We start from the raw sequence: 14,174 nt of genomic DNA, 5'->3' as shown, positions 1-14,174 counted from the left end.
AACTAATATTCAAATACATTTGAACAATAGAATAGAATAGAATAGAATTCTTTATTGGCCAAGTGTGATTGGACAGATTTGTCTTTGGTGCATTCTAGTGAAACAAGTGAATTAAGTAAATTATATAACTTTAAAGTTTAATTATAGCAGAACTCTTTAAACATAAAATAAAAGGTAGTCCTCGACTTATGACATAATGGAGCCCAAAATTTATGTTGCTAAGTGAGACATTTGTTAAATGAATTTTGTCCTATTTTACGACCTTTCTTGCCACAGTTGTTAAGTGAACCACTGTAGTTGTTAAGATAGTGACAAAGATGTTAACTGAATCTGGCTTTTCCATTGACCTTCTTGTCAGAAGGTCACAAAAGGTGATCATATGACCCTGGGACATATGAACTAGTCACCAAGTGTCTGAATTTTGATCATGTGACTGTGCGGATACTGCAATAGTTATAAGTGTGAAAAACGGTCATAAGTCACTATTTTCAGTGCTGTTGTAACTTTGAACAGTCACTAATGAACTGTTGTAAGTCAAGGATTACCTATATCCAAAATATTATTGCATTAAATTTCAATCTTTTTGATCATTGGAAATCAAACAGATATCCTGACTCAGATGCCAGTGATCAGTTATGTTGATGCATGTGAGTAGTATAGCCTTTGTTGTCATTATACATCATATATACAACGAAATTGATTTAGCCTCTTTGGTGCAATCCATAAAGTTGACGGTGCTATACTCAGGGAGTTGCCTCTAAAGAAGTCACACTTACCCCATTTAATTAATATAAATTATATAAACTTTCCCACTTTAATGACTGAATTTAAATGTAAATTAAAATTTGGATGAAATATTGACTATTTCCAGTTATATAATCAAAATCAGAACATGTAACAGCAAAATGTATTTCTATCCTTATTATAGCCAGCTTTTTGCAACCTTTCATGTACTTTCCTATTCAATTCTGACCTGCAGGATAGGATTTGCAAGACAAACAGAAAACCTGATGATAGAAAATGCAACATTATTTATTTTTGTTCTAAGACGAGAGAAAAGGTTAATATGTCTGTAATTCTGTCATTTAAATTGTACATGTATTCCTTCAGCAACTCAGAGCTAAATGGCTTCTCTCTTTGCATAGACTGTCTAATGATTACGCTTTCACATACCCAGCATATACTCCTCCTACACAACACCCACACACAGTACAATCTGCACAAATGTACACCAAGCACATAATCTTTATGCTCTTACTTTCTTCCTCAGCCATACAACAGGGACCTCAATGTAACTGTGACTTGTCTTTCTATCATACAGAATGTGTTTTTCAAATCGACCCTTATGTTCTCTCCATAAGGAAGGTTATGAGGAAAAAACTGGAAGTCATTTGTAGCGTATTTAATTGGATAACCCCATTTTTAAAAATAGACTGCAATTCCCAGATTCTCTTAATTAAGGGCAATCAAATATCTGGTGCAGTTAATAGAATGAAACTGCTCTCTCTTTTTTACATAAACTCGAAACAGTGTTTGCATGCATAAGCATAAGTGTGTGGAAGGAGGAGTATAGGCATTTAGCAAGCCGTATGTCTGGAATCGACACCTTTACTCACTAACTGTATTGCACCAAGAACAGTGGAGCATGACTGGAAACTACATCTTATCTTTCATCAAATCCTCTTTCACCATTTTTTTTCCTATCTTTGTATTGGCAGCCAGGATTTGTTCCACTACTCCAGGGGTGTCAAGCTCAATTTCATTGAAGGCCGCATCAGGGTTGGGGTGGGTGTGGCCAGCTCGATGTAACCTGTGTCGGAGTACATGTGGTGGCCCAAGCACTTTGCCAGTGAAAATGGGGTCCTGAGCTCCATTTCTGGCCGTGAGGGCCTCCTGCAACCCTCTGTCAGCGAAAAGGGAGCTCAGGAGGGCCGTTGTGGTCCTTGTGAGCTGTTTTTGGCTGCAACAACCTCCTGAAACCCTCTGCCAGCAAAATTGGAGGCCGAGCTCCATTTTCACCGACAGAGGCATGGCGGGCCAGTCCTTTGCTGTTTCCAGGGCGGCCCCACAGCTGGATCTAAGCACCCCGTGGGATGGATTCGGCCCACGGGCCTTGAGTTTGACATCTCTGCACTACTCTGTCTTGACTGGCTAGAGGATCTGTTTCCTTATCAAAATGGTTAAATGTGAAATTAGTAGCAGAAATATTTAATAAAAAAACAAAGGAAAAAAAATCAGCTGTTGCTCATCCTGTTGTAATTGTCCTTCCTTTTGATATTTTATTCCCTGAGTTAAAGCATACTCACAATAATGTGAGGAAAAAATTAAGAGATCTATTGATTTTACTGCCATCACCAAAATTTTTCTTCATTAGGATTTTTTTTTGTTTCTTCATTAAATAATCAAATTATTATATAAAAACAAACAGGTTTCCTTAAGTTTGTAACCTTGATTAACTTCTTCAGAATATTTTCCTAGCTTTCACAAAGTATCTATTAATGCTAATAAATGGCAATAGGTATTTATTCTTAAATCTGTTACTCTGAGTTGGAGAATTCCCTGATCTTCTCTGATGCATGTCCTTCTACCCATGTCTCTTATATCCTATTCTTCTCATTCTCCTACCTTCTAGAATTTAAGCTGGGAAGAGGGCTCCTATCTTGAGTAACAGTTCTAACAGATAGTCATGATAGAAGGATATTTATGTAAATAAGAAAATAATCAACCTGCACTTTAGAAATGCAAGTTATATTCCATTCTGTATTAGAAGTAGGTTGGAAGCAACTGACACCATCATAAAGCAAGAGCATCTCAAAAAGTAGTTGATGTTATAAATGTCCAGTATCATTCTAAGGCAGGGTAAAGAACTTGAAAAAGAAGCTAGGTATGTTTTCTCCTGGAAGAATACTTTTTATTGCTAACTTTTTAAAAACAAACATAGGATGAGCAGTCTCAACAGGGACAAGCAGGGAGAAAACAATGTCTCTTGAGTGGGAGGCAATGCCAGGTGGAAGATCTTTCACAAAGGAATGCCCAGAGTAAGCTGGAACAACAACACCAGCTATAAACCCAATGCTTCCAACAGCTGCCTGTCTTGAGAATATCCAAAATATGGTTTAAGAGAGAATCCAACACAAATATGCAGTTAAAGACCAGTATATAAAATGATTCACTTCATTATATTTGAAGCTGTCCCAAAGAAGATAAATCTACTGATGAGAAATGTGGAAAGCCTGGCTTTCAGAACTCTGGTAAGCTTTCCTAGAAGAGCAAAGCACCATGGAATTATCAGAAATTGGAGACAAATGCTTTGCAGAACCATATTAGGCAGAAGCAAGGATGAATGAGAGTAAAACAGAGTAATTAAAATAATTTTGATGCTGAAAAATTTCAAAGATGAATGTGCTATCACTGTGGCTGTCAAAAATAAACTGAAGCAATTCAGCAAGAGCTATACCAAACCATGGTACCGGCCAGATATTTCTGTAAACCTGAGAGATTCTGAAAGAGTTTGTGCACAGGAACATGACAGCATCGTAGACATCACAATAAGGAATATTTACATTTGAAAATTTCCAAAAGCAGCAATGATACTGTAAGGTAGATTAGATAATTTGATTTTCAACAACAATACCGAACAAATATTTCTCAACAATTTAAAAGCTTTAGACTTTTACACAGATATGAAAGCAGACACTGCATTTAGTGCATTCTTTTTCCCAACTGTGTTTTTCTTCCAGTTGTGGTTATGTTGTGATGAAAAGGCTACATCAATATTCAAAGTGCTGCTTTGATTGAGAAGAAAGTCACACTAACTGACCAAAATAAAAGCTTTTCTTAGGGAAAACAGAAAAGCTAATGGACTGAAGTTATCAATAATTCATAAGTTGTGGAAAACTGCTTTTAACAGCCTTAAAAAAAATACACTTCTAAAAACGAATTAAGAAAAAAAGAATAATAAATGGTTTTAAGCAATCCACAAGAAGGATTTTATAATTAAAATCCAGTACTTGTGGGTGATCCCAGGCCTTCCATTTTATCCAGAGAGGAATTTTGAGGCACCAATCTGTTCGCCAATTCTTTGTTCTGCAAACAGTCATGAGTCCCCCATTACTTTCATGGAAGTCCATCACAAATATATTGTATACAGAAGGTTCTCAAGATTTCAAGAAACAGAGACTAGTATTAGAATTACCTAAGCAATAAATACAAAACAATGTACCCTAAAAAAGCGATCTCCTTTCACTCTTGATACTGGGAATAAAGCTCCATCACTATTCTATATTGTGATTGCAAAGTGATAGCAGTGATGAGTTTTATTCCCAATTGCTTGTAAACAAGCTAACATTTGTATTCTAATTAACAGTTTGAATGTTTCCATGCAACTGAATTCTGCCTGTAGCAACTGACAGTGATAATAGGATAACATTCCAAACTCAGGTAACTTTTAACTTTTAAAAAATGATTTTTAAAAAATTAAATCGATTTCTATGTAACCCAATTTTAGAATAGAAAATGTCTGCCTCTGGATATATTTGATAAAATAAAATATGTTAATGAAAGAACAATTAGTTTGTACATATATAAATGTATGTCTATGGATTAATACCAATATATAACAAAAAGGGGATAGCAACAGGAATTACAAGATCCTTATCAGAGGACAATTAAGCTAATGATGCTGACACTTAGTCTTGAAGCAAAGTGATCTAGTTAGGCATATTTTAACTTAATTTCTGCAATAAAATCAAGCTGCATAGTATTGTCAAAATGATATATATGTTATAGTAATGTGTGCAAAACTGTATACGATATATTCCATACAATTTATGTATAAAATGTGTGATGTTTTTAGATAAAGCATGAAATATATGTGTTATTTTAATAAGCTATATATTTCCCTAGGCACTGTATATAATATCTAGGCATTATGCAGAATGACAAGAATTATTTACGCAAAGTAGAGAGTCTTGAAAAGAGTAAGAATTAGAATTTAACTTTAACTCTGCCCCTGATCCTAACCTTTTATTTAAAAAACACACAGAAGAAATGCAAAATGAAGTGCCTAATTTCACACATTAACAGTAACATATATACTGTGTGACAGTCTGTTTAGATCAAGACTTTTGGGTGGAAAGGTACAAATACAATATATCTTAAATATATTAGGAATGTTAAGTCAAAATTATCAGGCTTTAGTGAAGTGTTTTAGTTCATCTGTGACCCTATAATTTATTATTTTAAGTTTTTTCTCGATTTCTTACTGCTTGAAGATTTTGAGGAAGCTCAGTTTTAAGAAACTGAATAGCACATCTGCAAGGCACAATCTGCTCTAACACTGAAAGGCAAAAAAAGACTTAAATATCAGCATGAGAATAGTATTTTTTGTTTAGTAAACTGCAGTCACATGACCAATTTTTAGTGTCCCAACTAATTGGGACTCCTATTGTGGTCATTAAGCAATCTTGCACATCATTAAGTAGACAGAGTCCCAGGTAAGAAACACATGATACTTTAGGGGAGTTGAGAAGACCTTGGAAGGTTCTGCTCAGGAACTGAAAATCCTCCCTGCTGAAATCCAAGGAGGATTTTCAAACCTTATGCTCAGCCTGTAGCAGGCTTTCCAGGGCCTCCCCCGTCTGCTTGAGGCACCCAATTCTATTTACCTTACTGTGCTTACTTATTTACTTATTGTGATCATGTGACTATTAGGGCGATGATGCAACATTTTGGCCAGATGTGCTTTCCAGGCTATAAATCGCCCTTCACAAGGCTGTCATGATTCTGGACTGTTGTTAAACAAACAGCTGTATGTTAAGGACTATCTGTACTATACTCTAATTTTTCTACCCTCTCCCCCACATTTCTCTATATTCTCTATTCCGCCTTTTTTCTTTTTAGTTTGTATTTGTTTTATCTTTGTTATTGTAATCTTTAATAAAATTATAAAAAAGAAATGCAATCTCAGATATATTTCCATGTCAGTTTTAATAAGAAATCAATCTATAAATCATAGACTTTCTCTTTCCACTTATGACTGTATGACTATAACTTGTTGCTGGCAATCCTTATGATTTATATTGATATATTGATCATCAATTGTGTTGTAAATGTTGTACCTTGATGAACGTATCTTTTCTTTTATGTACACTGAGAGCATATGCACCAAGACAAATTCCTTGTGTGTCCAATCACACTTGGCCAATAAAATTCTATTCTATTCTAGTGTCAGGCCTTGAAGCTATCTTTTCGTTGGATCTTCAGGCCTGCCACATTTACTACTGTGGGAAACTGGGAGGAGGAATTGTATGGAGCCAGGGTGATCTATAGTCATAATAACATTCCTTTCTCAGAGAGCCAAGGACATCTTGCCCTGCACCTGGATGGCTGGAACTGGGAGGCCTCTCCAGTTGGGACGGTGCTTTGATTGGACCATGTGATGGTCATGTGGGTGTTGGGCAGGGACTTGAACTTTTCTTTGGGTGGGGAAAACCTGGAAACTTTCAGATTCGGATTTTCCCAGATGTGCGAATATGACATCTCTAATAAAATGGAACTTTGAGGAAACTCAAGCCTTGGAGTTTTCTTTCATTGGGGCTGTTACTTGGAACCCTGACATATAGCATATTGTAGTATTTGTAAATGTATTGTTAATTTTATCAATTAAATGTGGGATACAATTTTGTTCCCTTTACAAATGTTCCATTCCTGACCTGTGAAATAGCCTTTAATTAGGCACCTGTAAGATACTTAATAGCTGTTTGGATGTTGAATTTCAGCCATAGTAAATACAATGCATTCCAAACTTTTGTTCAAAACATTACTTAAGAGGTGTATTCAGGTATTATATTTTCCTCAGTTTCTATCCCGTTTATGCATTGAAATTCTTGGCCTAAATTAAAATATCACTCAATGTTATGTAATGTTCGCTCTTTGGTTCTACTAATGCTTCAAGAAACCAACTGGAATTTTTGATGATTTTCTTCATAAGAACAGTTTTTATTCTGGGTACTGACATATAGTATGTGTTGTGTCTTGCCCGCTCTCACAGCAGCCGGGGCCTTCTTATCTACTCCCGAACACGGACGAATGTATGCCTCCCGGCCCCAGTCCTGGCTCCATGCCCAGACAAGCTGAAGAGGAGGGGGCACCTCCCGGTCCCAGCCCTGGCTCCATGCCCAAGCAGGCTGCAGAGGAGGGAGCACCCCCCCGGCCCCAGCCCTGGCTCCATGCCCAGGCAAACGGAGCAGCTAGACCCCTCCCCCTCCTCCACAGCATGTGAGCCTGAGGAAAGTTTATTTCCAACAGCTGCTGATTGGAGTGACCCTCGCATCAGAAGACTGGATAGGCGGAGGCAACAGAAGGAAGGGAGGGGCAGGCCTTAATGAGTGCTGAGTTATGGAGCCACACCCCATGGCCTATATAAAGGATCTGCTTTCTGGCAGTCTCTGAGTCAGGCAAAGTCGAACTTATCTTGCTGAAGTCACTTACTGGTCTCCTGCCTGCTCTGAGGACTTTGCTAGGACTTTGGCAGAGCTGCAGAGGCAAGCCTGATTCGGATTTCCCTGACCCGGCCGTCAGCGGAGGAGTGGGACACGACAGTATGCCTTAAACTCATGAGTTAATGTACAGAGATGCTCTTTACCCCCTTGAAGAGTATCCAGAAGCTGCAACTGGTGCAGTGACAAGGGCAGTTATATGATGTCCTAGATCAGTGCATGTTATACCTCTACTCTATAAGCTGCACTGATTTCCAAGGTTCTAGTAAAGGTTTCCACTGTGCAGTTGTGCACAATTCTAGGGGCAGTGCTCATTTCTGTTTCTTAGTCAAGGGAGCCAGCATTGTCCAAAAGACATTTCCTTTGTCATGTGACCAGCATGACTATATGCCAAGGTGCACATAACACTCTGTTGTACATAACATGGGCCTGCTTATTTGAGTGATTGCATTTTTAGTTACATCTACCTGTCCCTTCGTGTCTGGCAGAAGGGGCATGTTCTGGGTCCTGTCTACTAATGACTGTCATCTGACGGGACCCAGAAGAACACCTTTTTTTGCCACTGCATTCACTCTTTGGATCATCATCCCCCCTGAGGTTAGATTTGCCCCAATCCTATTGGACTTTTGGAAGGCCCTAAAGATACGGCTTGGTTATTGTGTCTGGGGATCTGGTGGCAGTATAGAGCCTGTAAAATAATTACACCGTAAAATGGATGCAATCTCTTATAGATTATGCTTTTTCTGATTTTCATTGTTTTAATGGTTTTATGTTATAATAATAACAAGAGTTGGAAGGGACCTTGGAGACCTTCTAGTCCAACCCCCTGCCCAGGCAGGAAACCCTACACCATCTCAGACAGATGGTTATCCATGTCTTATAAATGTTGTTATTGTTTAATTATTTATTTTGTATGTTTGAGTTTTGTGTGTGTGTGAATCGTCCAGAATCACATATGTGAACAGGGGACGATGTCTATACAAATTAAATAAATAAAAAAACTCAGCTGAAGCAGTACTATAGCTTAGGCAAAAACCAAGTGGAGACAGGAGGAGGTACAGTAGAAACAATTTTTAATGGCCTTAATTACATTGTTTATCAGTATTTCAGCTACACAATCCAATTTCAGAGTGGTTAATTTCCGATACAATCTTCCCTATCACTCTGAAAATAAGAATAAGAATATTTTTAGGAACTTATTTTCCTTTATCGATAATGTTTGGCATTTGCACTCTGATTGTAAAACTTCAGGGCTCCCCATACCGAGAGAGGTTCTTGGGAATAATAGATATCAGTGACCCTTCTCTTATTTCACAAGATAAGCATTCTGATAACTTTATTTATCATGTCAAAATCCCAGAATGTCTGGAAATGTATTGTTTGCTGCTTTAATAGCAGCATGCCAGGCAGATTCTGGGCAGGAACATAATAGCAAGAGTTAGTAATTATCCTTTTTCTCTATATCCATTTTTCTAACTGAAATTTGCTTGAGGACATTGCTATCTGCCCCACCACAGAAACCTACAGAATAAATATTATGCCAGTCTCTAAGTCCAATTGATTTAAAAATTTAATTGCCTTAAGTTTTGAGCTGAAGTGCTATTAAAATTAGCTTCAGATTTTTGTTCTTAGCAATGATAATGCACAATGATTTCAAATTCCAGAAGAATTTTAAGATTTGTCTTATAAATTAACAACTGTTCCTGACCAATGCTTTACCCCGACCAACAGGGGTAAGGATACTATGACTGGGTTTTTTAAAATTACCTCTTTCTTGGATAAAGTTTACACATATTGATACAAGATTTGGGTGAAAAACATGTAAGAGAAATTAAGTGATACACTAGTTGGCATTTTTTTAAGCTGAGATGCATTTTAAACAATACAGGCCCCTGGTCAAAAAAGAGATGCCCTTGGCAAAAAAATATATAATCATACCGGTAGCACTCTTATGCCTGGGATTATTCAAAAAAAATGGAAGGAAGCTATAATGGATGAAGAACACAATCTGAAAATAATTATTCTGTACTAAAAGTTGATAAAAAGATTAGACAAACAGAAAAACAAGGAAGAACACTTAAACAGGCATGTAACAGAGGTGGAACTTGGACATCTAGCACTTCCAATAAGCCCTAAGCCTCAATTTTATATTTCCTTCTGTTATTCTGTATTCTTCCAGACTTGGGATAAGAGGCAAATATATTCCAAATAATAAGGCACACTTTAATCATGCTCCTAACCACTGTCTAGTTAAAGAAGCAATAAAGTGGGTGAGAATTCCTGAAGACAAGAAAGAGACAAAGTTGGGAGTTTGTGTGTGTGTTGAAACTGCAAACTCAGGAATAAGTTAGACACATCAAACAGAATGCTGAGCGCTTAGCAAAAAGCATCATGTTGTTGCAACCTACTCATTTCACTTTAGACAAAGACATATAGATATAACATTGAGAATAAATTCACATATACCTTACGCTATTGGCCTTACAGCTGTAAGTCATCAAACTCCAGTTACGAGTCCTTGCACAAGACTAGAAATCATGCAACAGAAGCAAAAGCAGCAACAGGCAGCATAGTGTAAAAATGAGACATGCATATCAGTCTTACACTCATGACTCAGGATACACAACATCAGACTAAGTTCAGTTCTACCAATCTGGAAAGCCAAAAAGTGACAAGAAAGAACAATCTAGCACTGAAGATAAAGTGAAACATGTTTTTTGCTAGGTAAGTTTCTTGGTCAGAACTATGTTGTATTGAAACATCAAGGTGTTCCAATGGTCAAAGTGAAGATATCTTCACAGAAGGAAAAAAAACAGCATAGTAATCAATGGCAAGAAAACAGAAATAGGAGTAAGGGACTACATTAATTTTGAGTGCTAGATATGTTTATGTAAACCATCGTATATAATTACTTAGTTTCTGTTCAGATGCTGTTTTTTCATGTATCCAAAACAGAACTATTTATTTCCTCCTTTCTCCATTTTAATTCATAAATTTATATTGTTTCTGTACCATTATATATGCATCATATGCTTACAGCAGGCTCAGAAGACATCCATTTTTGAGAATAGAAAGTTCTTATCTTTACTACTTAAAGTTATATATTTGTCTATATAAGCTATCTTGAATTTGCAAAATTCCTTTATAATACTTCATACAAATCATATAATTATACCACATATTTTTGACAATATTTTAGATAAATGTTACATTGTTCTTGTATTCCAAACTGCTCTATTGTCCAGATGTGAACACTGCCCAATATCATGACAATTCTGTTTCAATGCACTGAAGTAGAAAGGGAGCTTAGTTTCCTGCTCTCGTTCACCTAAAGAATTAAATTACTTCAAAATTGTTCTCCGTTTTAAAAATCTAAGTTTCTTTCTTCCTTTCTCTTTTTTACATTTGATTACACGCCATGAAGTTGGTGCTGTCTCTTAGCAACCAAACAGAACCTTTCCAGCATGATCTCTCTCCAGCTTGTCCCTTCAGGTCTTCCAATGATGTACCCATCAATGTTGTAATCAATTCTATCCTCTTTGTTCTTGATCATCCTCTTCTTTCTTTCCCTCTTTACTATATATATTTTCAATGAGAAAATATCAATACCATAGTACAATAACTGAAAGTTGCAATATTGCAACTGCAATTTCAATACCATAGTACAATAACGGAAAGTTGCAATATTGCAACTGCAATTTAATATACAAATTCCTAATCTTCCTTCAAAAGTGTTATGATGGAGTAAGTATTTGCATATTGACGAATGAGAAAACCTCTATTAAATAACTGTTCAGAGCTTATTATACTAAGAATTTGGTTCATGCTGAGATTTACACAGCTATGAAATACATGCGGTAATATGGATGTCAATACTGAATTTTCTGTTGAAGAATTCAATTTCTACTATTTTAGTGATTTCCAAATTAAGGTTTAAGTACCTTTTCTGAGTCATGCTACTTAGGCTGAGAGATCATTAGTGGTTATTTTTTATTTTTGCTTTTAATTTGTTTCAACATTCAATCACTTAAAGATAACTATATGGGGCGTTGGTCTTACGCACCTTCTTATCAGGTGGAGACAGCTTCCAGGAATAGGTTGACCTTGTCGGTTCAGCTGAAGGACTGAGTCTGTCAAAGTTGTTAAGTTGTTAAGCCTCTGTTGCTTGGGCTTCCCGCTTTTGATGAAGATGAAGGGACAGAACGTGTCAGTATAAACAAAAAAAACCAGTCACATAAATTAAGACCAGACCAAAAAATTAAGGGTGGGGCTGGATGCTGTCTCCACTTGATGAGAAGGTGCGTATCAGGTAAGACCAATGCCCCTTCTCCCTCTAGGTGGAAACAGCATCCAGGAATGGGACATACCAAAGCTACTGTCCCAAGTCTTACGGGAGGGCCCCTGTCTGGTCAGTAGCTACTCTGTCTGAATGGACCCTTTGAAGGACCTGACGGCTGAACGCCGCCTCTGCCGAGGCATACATGTCTAGTTTATAGTGCTTGACAAATGAAGAAGGCGACGTCCAGGTTGCGGCTCTACAGATCTCTGTCAACGATACCTGTGTGGCCCACACTGCCAACGTAGCTGCACTGCAAGTCAAATGCGCTGTCACTCATGGAAGCCTCGGCAAGGACTGCAGCTCATACACCTTAGAGATGGTCAGGCGGAGCCAGTGCCCTATGGTAGCGGGGGTGACCTTGGAATCTAAAGAAGCAGGCTGAAATGTTATAAATAAAGATTCTGTCCGTCTCAGGTTAGCAGTGCGTTTTAAATAAATACGGAGTGGCCTTCTCACATCCAACTTATGCCAGCGTCTTTCTAAGGGGTGGACCAGGTTAAGACAAAAATTAGGTAAAATTAGTTCCTATGCCCTGTGGAAAGTCGTGTTTATCTTGGGCAGGAATGAAGGGTCCAGTCTCAATACAACATGATCAGTGTGGAACACAGAGAGATCACTCTTCACTGACAGCACCGCCAGCTCCGAAATCCGCCTGGCCGATATGATTGCTACTAAAAAGGCCACCTTACACGATAATAGGCAGAGGCTGGTGGATCACAATGGCTCATAACGAACCCCAGTGAGGGAGTTCAAAACCCTTGACAGGTCCCAGGAAGGGTACCTATGTATGACAGGCGGGCATAAATTAGCCACTCTCCTGATAAAGTGATGGATGGTGGAGTGTTGGGCCAGGGAGTCCAGTGACCCATAAGTCAAAATGGAGGACAGAGCCGCCCCTTGTCTCCATATGGTGTTAGGCGCCAGCCCAGCATCTAGTCCATCCTGCAGAAAATCCAGGATCTGGGTTATGGATACCCGGAGTGGGGACAGGGTGTTATGGAAATGATGGACACCATTTTGCCCAGGAGCTGTAATAGTAGGGCCAAGAATACCCTGCGTTCTTTCTGAATTCTACCTCCTAGGTCTCGGATACTGTCCTGCCACTCCTGGGACAAGTATACCCTGCCTTCAATGGTGTCTATAATTGCCCCCAGATGTAGGATACAGGTAGTAGGTGTTAGATGGCTCTTTTGTAGATTAATAGAAAAGCCATGTTGAATGAGAGTTCTGATCGTTACCTGGAAATCCTCCCTGGAGTGAGAAATTGAGGATGACTAGATTAAAATGTCATCCAGGTAACACTGGATACATATCCCCCTAGTCCTGAGATGGTCTGCAAGGGCCATCAGGACCTTAGTAAACACCCAAGGGGCTGATGACAGTCCAAAGGGCAAGGCCCTATATTGGTAGTGACTACCTGAATAATAAAATTGAAGATACTGCCGATGTAAGGGCAGAACAAGGAGGCACCTTCTGTTGAGCTGCAGACGCTCTGGACAGGCTTGAGTGGAGTCAAGCGATCCCCATTGGAGCAGGGGTTCAAGTAGTGGAGCTTTGCGCTCCCAGTGACAGCGGGGAAGCCGTGCCTTTGGAATTTGGGCGCGCTTAGCCGGAGAGAGTTGGGCAGCCATTTTGACAGCTAACGGCTGTCTAACACTTTTTTAAAAGTTGATTGGTAGAAGTTCGCGCTCCCGAACAGCCTCTCTGCCTTGAGGCTTTGCCCGGCAATTACCAGACCCGCAGTGAAGCGAAATTGGGGTTTTTAAGCCTTTTAATCGCTAATTGAGATTGCTGGAGGCTAGAGCCACTGACAGGGGCTTCGCGCTTCTGGCGGCTTTTTTTGCACATTCTGACAGTTGCGCAGCTACTCCACTAGAACAAAGGAGCTAAATTCAAGGCTTTGCCAGTGATTTGCCCAGCGATTGGGGGTTTTCAGTAGCGCATTGTGTGCTCCCCTCTGAAAGAGCCCTAATTCTTCTGTATCTTCAGATCTAGGGCCAGCAGCATGCCTAAGGCACTTTGCAAGACAAAACATGGCTGGAAAGTCAAGGCTGCTGAATTGCCAGAGGCTGGAGCTGCAACCATTTCCAGCCTCTGCAGCCAATAAGCCCAGGGCTAAGGCATCATCTTCTAGAGATGGCAGCAGATCTGAAAAACACTGTAAGCCCTCTATGGCATCCAAAGGGATGGGAGGCGGAGAGATCAAGCTCTGCAAAAACTTTGTAATAAAGCTGCTAAGCTGAGTACATCAGTTAGAGAGACAGCTTCTGAGCCCACTGCCGCTAACAGACTGCAATGCAGGGATTTGACACTAGAGGGAACTCCAAGTTTCTCTG

General features: G+C 38.9%; 1 protein-coding gene across 6 annotated transcripts in view; it reads right to left on the bottom strand.

The window, feature by feature from the left end:
- DAGLA (diacylglycerol lipase alpha) overlaps positions 1-14,174 on the bottom strand; it is a 129,631-nt gene that overhangs the window by 96,952 nt on the left and 18,505 nt on the right. For 2 of the 6 annotated variants that reach the window (XM_058155488.1, XM_058155504.1), the window contains exon 2: positions 11,563-11,676. The exons of the other annotated variants lie outside the window; for them this stretch is intronic. The gene's annotated coding sequence lies outside the window, so the exon portion shown is untranslated. The remainder of the gene's footprint in view (positions 1-11,562; positions 11,677-14,174) is intronic. 6 annotated transcript variants of the gene reach the window in all.

This window comes from Ahaetulla prasina, chromosome 1 (assembly GCF_028640845.1).
Source record: "Ahaetulla prasina isolate Xishuangbanna chromosome 1, ASM2864084v1, whole genome shotgun sequence".
Lineage (NCBI taxonomy): Eukaryota > Metazoa > Chordata > Lepidosauria > Squamata > Colubridae > Ahaetulla > Ahaetulla prasina.
Note: the sequence above shows the minus strand (reverse complement) of the source record. Positions and strands in the feature narration are given on the sequence as shown.